This window comes from Artemia sp. Qi Xiang Cuo, chromosome 17, assembly GCF_049724085.1.
Source record: "Artemia sp. Qi Xiang Cuo chromosome 17, ASM4972408v1, whole genome shotgun sequence".
In the NCBI taxonomy this organism is placed as follows: domain Eukaryota; kingdom Metazoa; phylum Arthropoda; class Branchiopoda; order Anostraca; family Artemiidae; genus Artemia; species Artemia sp. Qi Xiang Cuo.
The window spans coordinates 14,617,264-14,626,451 of NC_142810.1; the positions used below are offsets into that span (position 1 = coordinate 14,617,264).

The 9,188-nt window shown below is 34.9% G+C and overlaps 1 non-coding gene across 1 annotated transcript; it reads right to left on the reverse strand.

Annotated features, from left to right (window-relative positions):
- Positions 1-5,185: 5,185 nt before the first annotated feature.
- LOC148941925 (U2 spliceosomal RNA) lies at positions 5,186-5,379 on the reverse strand. Its single transcript, XR_016143226.1, has one exon. It is a non-coding gene; the product is annotated as a U2 spliceosomal RNA (small nuclear RNA).
- Positions 5,380-9,188: the final 3,809 nt, after the last annotated feature.

The window sequence follows — 9,188 nt, forward strand, 5'->3', positions numbered from 1 at the left end:
TTTTTTTAGTATACCTGTCTTTTTGGTTCTATATTGTTTATTTTTTTGTAAATATTGACCAGTTCATATTATTTACCTATGAGTAAAGTAAACATACCACTCGATGTCTTTTCTTACGTTTTTTCCAAATATACTAATTGCTTTTGACGTAAATTCTCTTTACTCCCAAGCCCTAGGTTACATATTTACTCTTTGGGGGGGGGGGGGCAGGCTTGTCAGGTTCATATCTGACGCAAAGAAATGTTAAATTGGGATTCAGGATGCACTTCTGACTATATAAGTAAGTTTTAAATTTACCCCCACCCCCAACCCAATGTGCAAAAACATACCCTGAATTGGTATATTTGGGTGGGGTGAAGTGAATTTGCGCCAAAAACGATTATTTTATTCGGACAGAGAATAAGAAAAGGCATCGAGTGGTATGCTCACTTTATTCATAGGTCAAAAATATGAACTGCTCAATATTCGCCCATTTTTCATTGTCATTTTCAATTTGCTCGAATATACTTGGCCCTGGATTCATTTCTGAAAGTGTCATTCACCTAACTCAACTGCTTTCAAGGATAGCAAGAAGTGTCTAAAGTCTAAACTACAATTTTAGGCTACCCTATATTTTCCTAATTTACCCTTTTATATCATGTTGATAGTATGGGTCCCATCCAAAGCAAATTCTTGGACCCCTGGCTTGTAAGATAAGATGTTTATTTCAGAAGCAATGGCAATCACAAAAAAATATGGATCATTCACGCTTTAAGAAGCAACATTAAAACTTAAAACGAACAGAAATTATTATGTAAATGAGGGGGTCATTCCCTCGTCAATACCTCACTCGTTACGCTGAAGTTTTTTAGTACTTTTAAAACAGCTATTTATTCTAATTAAACGGCCTTTGTGATTCAGGAACCAATCTTAAAGAATTGGGACAAAATTCAAACCTTAGCGTAAAGAGCGAAGTATTGATAATGGGGTGACCTCCTTCATATACGTAGTAATTTTGGTTCGTTTTAAGTTTTAATATTGCTCCTTACTTTCAATTGTAATGACTTGTTTTTTATTATTTAGTTACGATAAGACAGAATTTGAATTGTGTGTTATCTAACTAAATCCCAATATATAACTGATTAACTTGTTTGTTAAATTTAGAAAAAAGAACAAAAAGCGTAGCATAATTCAGTCAAAAAAAGGATAATTTTGATCTCGGGAAAGTGTAATCCGCTCATTCAGATCTCGCAACACTACCAAAACTGCGCAATATCTGTAAGCAGGCTTGTCAACTTTTTGGACAATAAATGTGTCCCCTGAGGATCCAAAAACATGTCATTTTTTTAGTTAAAATTGGTCTATTTCAAACTCTCAAAGATAAAGTTTTTTTTCACTAGTTGTTTTATTTGTCCAAAAGACGCTTTTTAAACCTCCGTCAAAACGGCTAGTTAACACCAAATATAATTAAAACGAAAAAAATACATACATAACATTCACAAAAATAGACTATATGTGAAAGTCGGAGGATTTGCCGGCTTAGAATAATTGTTAAAATGCCTTATTTTGGGGAAAATTCTTTACTTGCGTCATATCTATGGCAAAACCTGGACGCTCAAAAAAAAATTGCTGAGAAGAAGCACTTAAAATTTGCATTTCTTTACCAAAATATGTACCCCATTGGGAAATGTTTCTTTTTATGTCATAAATTTACAAAACGTGTACCTATTGATCTTTTAAATTTTTTGGCCTTATTGTGATTGTCTCCACAGAGGCAGACAGCTGGGAATGTGTCTTTCTGACATTCGTTGCATCAAGTTGGGAACCCTCTCCAGTGCTCCTTTGGAAATTGGCCCTAGGAGATAACCTTCTACGATACAAATATCTTTCGAAGAATTGGTATGCCAGTTTTTTAGTACTTTTAAAAATTGTTCTACTTAAACGACTGTTGTGTTTCAGGAGTATTTTTTAAAGAATTGGGACACAATTCAAACTTTAGCGTAAAGAGTGAGGTGTTGAGGAGCAGGCAACACCTTTCATATACGTTGTAATTTCTGTTCAATTGAAGTTTTAATGTTGCTCCTTATTTTTAGTTGAGAACATTTGTTTTTTATTTAATTTCTGATCGTTTTTTAAAGGATGCCAGGACTTAGCTTACTGTAAAGTGTGTCATAAAGACATAATCGGATGTTTGGCAAACGTGAGGTGCCATCTTAGAACAAACTTTCACAAGAGCAGGGTTCAGAACAATCAGACATAAATGCTGCAGTATGAAGACCTTCCCAAAAAATTACATGCTGAGTCTATAATTAAGCCAGCTAGAAACTTACGTCGTGGGTCGCCTTGGAATACATTCCCATTACAAAAATGGACCCTTTAATCCCAGTCCAGAAAAATGCTTTTGGAGACTCAGAACTTTGTAAAAGCTTCAATCAGGACAAAACTAAAACTAGTGGGGTATTTAGAAACGTCATTGTCCTTGTAGAAAGATATGAGATTTCTTGTGAACTGAGGAACGCTCATATCTTTTTAAAAGTTGGCGAATCTACCGATAAATCTTGGCAGATGGTCTTGGCAAAAGTACAAAGACTCCAAAGATATAGTGCGAGAAGAATTTCTGGGGCTTTTGCAAGTAAGTGAGGCCAGTTCAGAAGGGCGAAAACGTCTAATACTTGGACAAGGAAATAATACTTGGAAATCCTAGGAATGCCTTTGCAAAATTGGATGGCGATTGCCTTTGAAAATGGCAGTGTTAACATTGGACAACAAAAAGGTCTTGGCGTACTGTTAAAAGAATATGTGCCAGATTTGCTTTTGATAGGCTGCACTAGCCATTTCCTTGCTCTCTGTTCTGCATATGCAGCTAAGAAGTTGCCAGATAAAATTGACATTTTTATTCGTGACGTAGTTGTATATGTGACAAACAGCCAAAAAAGACGGGATGAACTAAAAATCTACCAAAATTTCTGTCATGTGGAAAGCCATAAGCTTTTGCAGACTTCAAGTATGCCATGATTCACGCTTGAAGCTTCCGTCGAACGGATCTTTGCGCAGTGGACCTCACTCCTTTCATTCTTCACCAACCATGGAGAAGGTGACTCCGTTGGAGATAGAGGAGCAAAAGAAAAGGCTAATAAAATTCTTTCTTTCATCCATGATTCATATGTGAAAGTTATTTTGTATTTTTCTTTGATTTGTCTTACAAAAGATCAATAAACTAAACAACGAGTTTGAAGCTGAGGGAACACGGATTCACAGGCTTTTGGAAACATCTTGACAGACGTATCTGTTGCTTCTCAAGTGCTATGTAAACAAGAAACAAATAGGGCGGGTAAAAAATCCATTTAAAGTTTGGTTGAGCCCATCTCATTTTCTTACACTTGATTGTATAAAGTTGGGACCAAATGCATTGTACCTCATGAGAACTCCGCAAAACATTGACCTATTGAACGCTCAGCAGGTTCACTGCATCACGATGAGCACTATAAATTTTTTTTTTGGAGTTATGCTCACAAATGAGGAAGCGGATAGACTACAATGACCTAACGTGGGAAAATCTCAAATACTTAAGTCCAAATGTTGCCTTATCTGGAGATGTGGACACTCTTGTTCCTCTTCTTCAACGGTTTCCGAATTTGCTGGGTGACACTGAGGCACAACGTGATAAAATGAAAATGAAAATGCAATAAACGCGCAATTTTGTGTGCTGTTTTGAAGGCTGATAAATCTTTTTTGTTTCTTTGTCCATTTTTTTTTCTGGGCTAGGGTACGGTACTTGACTTGACTACAGTGAAGTCAGCTACTGTTCACGACTAGTTACTTAGACCTTTTATATTCCTTTCAAAACACTTGAATAAAATGGCGACAAAACTTTAACTAAACATCGGATGCAGTCAACTATAGTTCAGTTAAAGATCTAAGCAATCAAAATAAACATCTGCAAATTTCAAGCAGAGCATTACCTTTTAAGCTAAAAAAAAGAATGATAATCATTATCTAACTTATTATTTAGAGGTTGATTTCCTAACTTTATTTAAAATACAGTTGAAATATTTAAAGATAACATTATACTAATATCTTTCCACATAAATCTGGTTGCTTCGAATACCACTCAGAAGCTACGATTTATTAAATAGATGCAGGTTTACAAAACTTTTTCACATAAATGAATCAAGCCTCTAAATTATTTTTGAAAATAGAACTGCCCCATTTCATTTTCTTACGCTAACATTTCAATCCTTTTAATGAAAGTTTATCTTTGTGAGAAAAGAATATCAGGGGTTTCCCAGTTTGTTAATCAATATGACTGAAATGTCTAAACTTTAGTTTTTGAGAACCCAGGGGCAGGTCTACTTATTATCCCAATTATATTCTCGTTAAAAACCAAAGTGGGCTTTAGTCATTATTATTACTTCTAACAACTCACCACAGAACCAAGCCCTCTGAGGCCAAAAACAATCACGTCAGCAATTCTATTCGAATCTTGGTTCAATTTAAATTTCAGCAATTAATAATTACGTACTATTTTCGAAAAAGATGCATGGGGACTTTAATTTAATCATGGCGAGCGGTCATTGGCTTTTTCACAATTAAATTTTTTAAAGTAAATAAATTTTTCTTCTTTTTTTCAGATGAAAAAAAAATGACTTTCAATATATTCAAGGTCTAGGAAACTACAGGTGTGGTTTCTAGAAAATTTGAAAAGTGTAATATACACATAATTGATAAGGGTTCATGGACTTTGTTTTCCTCTCGAAAGAGGTGCGCCGATCCCGGAGGTACTGCAATACCGGGCTGTAAACTTTGGAAATAGGTTTTTCTTGGTTAAAACCAATAATTAAAATTCTAAGTATATGTCAGAAATTCATATGTATAATTCTTCCCAAGGTCACTTGAACCCAGAATAACCCCACTATCTAAAATGCAAACATTGTAAATTATCAACAATCGACAACCCCACTTCTTGGAATAAAGCGATAATATTTCCTGTCTGGAAGAAGCTCAATGGTCAACAACCCAACCCGAATTGTCTTTATCAGAAGCAGATTGTGCTGAATATAAGTTACCAGTTTAGAACACTTTATACTCTAAACATAATCTATGTGATGGTTAGAGGTTCTAGACATCCTCCACCGGTAGAAACCAGATAATAGGCCAACGCTACCATAAGGCCCTAAAGAGAAGAAGTCTCACTGTACAGAGAAGTAGATAATTCACAGAAAAGTGAACAAAGAAAGTTTACAGGGCCAACGCGTGAAGGGAGCGGAGTGAGCCCCGACATACCCTCGGTTTCCAAAAATCAGCTAAATATTCTAGGCCCTATGTAGGGACCGTATCAGATATTAGCTTGATAAGAACAGATAATACACTTTGATCTTAGCTAGAAGGTTTAGACGCGATAATACGACATGGATGGTCAAAGACTTTTATGACAATATGAGTAACAACGTTTGTCGCAGATTTAATTTTTGGTTGCAATGCTCAAATAACATTCAATTAACTTATCACTTTGTCTTTAGATTTTTATAAACAGCATAATACATTTCCCGTAATATCAAAGTTTATCTCAAAATTTTAATGGTAAACGGAAAAATTTCCAATCAAGACTTGAACAAAATTGTCATTCGAAATGCCAAAATCAGACAAAGATTTACTAAAAAAAAACAGACCTGTTTATCTGGATCCTTGAATTTTGCAGGCTTATCTAAGTTTTGACAAGATATTTTGCAGAAACTTAATTTCAGCTTGGGGGACAAACTGAGGTCTGAAAAGGGGGCAAGCTTGGGTCTGGAGGGGCAGCCCCCCCCCTGCCTCATAGCAAATTTCACCCTTGGAGCGCCTCCTTCATGATCAAGGCAGCTCAAAAGCCAAATAAGTATGATTGGTACTTTTGAATTATATCTTGCACACGAAAGAAGTCAAGTTTGGTTAATGCTAATGAAATGAAATGAAATAGGATGAATGTATAATAGTTTAGAAACTAGTTTGGGCTACATATTTGCCCATTAGGGGGGGGGGGTAAAGAATAGGATAAATTAAATACGTAACCTAACATAACCTAGGTACCTTCCTCCCCCACTAAACCCCAAAAAACGATAGTTTAAATATTGTAAACGCATTGAGAAACCACGCCTTGCGATCCATTTCTCTATTGCAAATACCCGTTTGACAAGTTTCCTTTAGTGTTTCCCGATACAGTATCTAGCTGTGTGTAAGATATAATACACAATTACCGTATGATCTTATAAATCCAAATGTTGTGAAACATTTTCATATTAACATATCAAGGTTCTAGATTATTTATTTAGTTAGTAAAGTCATGCTTTCGTTCTGATAAAAACGTCCTAATCGCCGGACAGTACATTTAGCTTTTCGAAAATAAATTATAGTAAATTCGGTACTGTTTTGCTTAATGGTAAACACCACTATAGACTCTATAGCAATTTAGCATCGAGACCCGTAAAGCGGGTATTTGCTATCTCAATTGATCGCAAAGCCTTGTTTCTCATTGAATTTCCAATATTGAAACTGTTGTTTTTTTAGGTTTAGGGTGGGGGGAAGCTACCTAGGTTAGATTATGCATTTAACATGTGCTATGCTTTACCCCCACCCCCGTAATTTGCAAATATATAGCCCAAATTTGTTTCATAAACCATTATAACTGGGTATCTGTCTCTCCCGTTTGATTAGTTTCCTTGATAGAGTCTATAGCGGTGTGTACCATTAAGTAAAACAGTACCATAAATTTATGTCGACTAAAAAAATGGCCCCAGAGAGGCGCGAATGACTAACTTATAGTTGAAAGTTGCATGAAACAAAATCTAAATTACATGGTTGTACATAGTGAACCAAAAGTGAAACAAAAAGACCAATAAACAGAAATGGGGCAAAAAAATTAAATGCAATTTATTAAACAAAAGAAAAAAAACATTTTCTTTGTTTTGATGACTCACTAAATCAGAATTTTATAATTAGCAGAAAACTTTAAAATACGAAAAACAAGCCCTTTTTCAATAAAATACACCGAAAAGGTATTTAATCTATCTGGGTAGAAGTTTAAAGACCTTCTAGGGGACCCCCTCCCCCCAAAGAAAATTAAATAATTTGAAAATAGTATATTTTAATTTAATTCAATTTCCCATTAAACATGTCCTGACAATTTCAACGTAGTACCCTTAGCCGTTCCTGAGGTATCGCCCTTTGGACAAAACTGAATGCATGAAGTTTCCTTTGTTTAGTTTAAAATCCCCCCAAAAATACCCTTAGGTTCTATATTAACTTCTAATTTTAACTTTTAATTTTTATATTAAAACTTATTTAACGTGATATGTAGGCAAAGTCACGAACATCTTAACATAGAAAAAACATTTTCAAAAAGCAATTGCATCGATTTGTGACATCAGCAGTAATTTTATTTTCAAGGATTTTATCTTAGTTGTAAAAAAAAAAAAAATAATTCAAGCCTCCATACGATTTCTCCGGCATTGATTTCACCACACGCATAACCATCTGCGCTAGGAGGCGTTGAATTTTGTTCTGCATTATACGGTAATTAGTAAACTTCGTAAAACATGCTGATTTTAAAGTTTTATGTACCAGAGGAGTTGCAACATTTAGGTGATTAGTTTTGCTTGCTGTTTTTCATGGTTTGACCCTATCCTATGAATTTTGTTGAATATAAGCAATGATTTGGGACAGTCCAAATAAAAACGGATTGTCCCAAATATAGTGGAAACGTGACAAAGGAAAGATAGGACACAGTACAATACCTATATAACACGGTGCCTTTGTTAAGAAATACTATTAAAAAATCTTCTTTAGTTACATAAATTGCTAAACAATGTTATATATTTAACGAAAATTTCTGATATTTATATAATAACAATTTCCAACAATTTTCATTTTACATATTCTTTTTCATTGGTTAAGAAAAGAATATTTTAGACCTTTTCCGTTTCTCTCTATAAGAATTCAAATTTTGGCTTACTATTTATATGTTTGCCAAAATTTTGCAACAATTTTTTAACAAAAGTTGTACTATAATGCTTTCGATTTGTAGGTAGGGGGAGAAATACGCAAATGTAAATAAGTTGAAAATCGGCACAATCTTTTGGTTTCTATAGGGTTGAAGGGATTCAAGCCCCTATCATGTTACAACCTTGAATATAGGCAAATATTACGCAACTATTACCCTCCACATACCCTGAAAGTTTCAACTTAACTTTCTTAACTTTTCCGTAAATATCACATGTATTCCCTTTTGACAACCTTGTATACAAATAGTGTATTTTGATATAGTTCAATTTCCAACGTAAAAGCCATTTACGCTGATATATCTTACTTGACAATAATGTAAGTTATGTTGTAATGTTATTAAATTTGCTCTAAACATAAACACAAAAACTGGATTCAAAATGAGCCGAGCAATTATTATAAGAAAAATGTCCCCTCTTCCCCATTGACACCACAGGTGACGATCTATGACGTCAATTCACAAAAATTAAAGAGGCTAGGCCAATTCCAGCCCCCCCCCCCCAATATTTTTGTCTGATACGTTAAAACGTAACGCAATGCATTTAAACAAATTTCGATAGTAGAAGGGGGGGTTCTACTACGACGACCACACCATATATGGGCATAGAGCCACGTGGTTTATGGACTTTGTCAGTGAGAATTTGAAAAACAGGAATTTTGTCACATTTATGGGTGGTTTTATGGACTTTGTCAGTGAGAATGAAAAAACAGGAAGTTTGTCACATTTATGGATGGTTTTATGGATGGTTATGTGTGTTGATTATTTGATGGTTTTTGTCAGTGAGAATGGAAAAACAGGAACTTTGTCACTTCCTTCTTGTTGTTATTCAAGCCAGATGTTGTTGTCGTTCGAAGCAAAGTTAATGATACTTCCTTCCTGTTCGAGGCGGATGTTATGATCCAATTTGTTATTGTTATTCGAGCCAGATATTGTTGTCGTTCGAACCAAAGTTAATGACAGTTCCTTCCTGTTTGAGTCAGATGTTATGATCCGGAAATAGATATTTGTTTCCGTGCCAAATGTTACGAGTTCCCGGAAACAGCTACATCCCTCTTCTCAGCCAATCAGCGAGTCGGTTACATCCCCCTTCTCAACCAATCAGAGGTCTTTGTTTACATAACAATTTGACCCAGATATTTCGTATATAACGGGCATGCAATGCGATTCAATTATC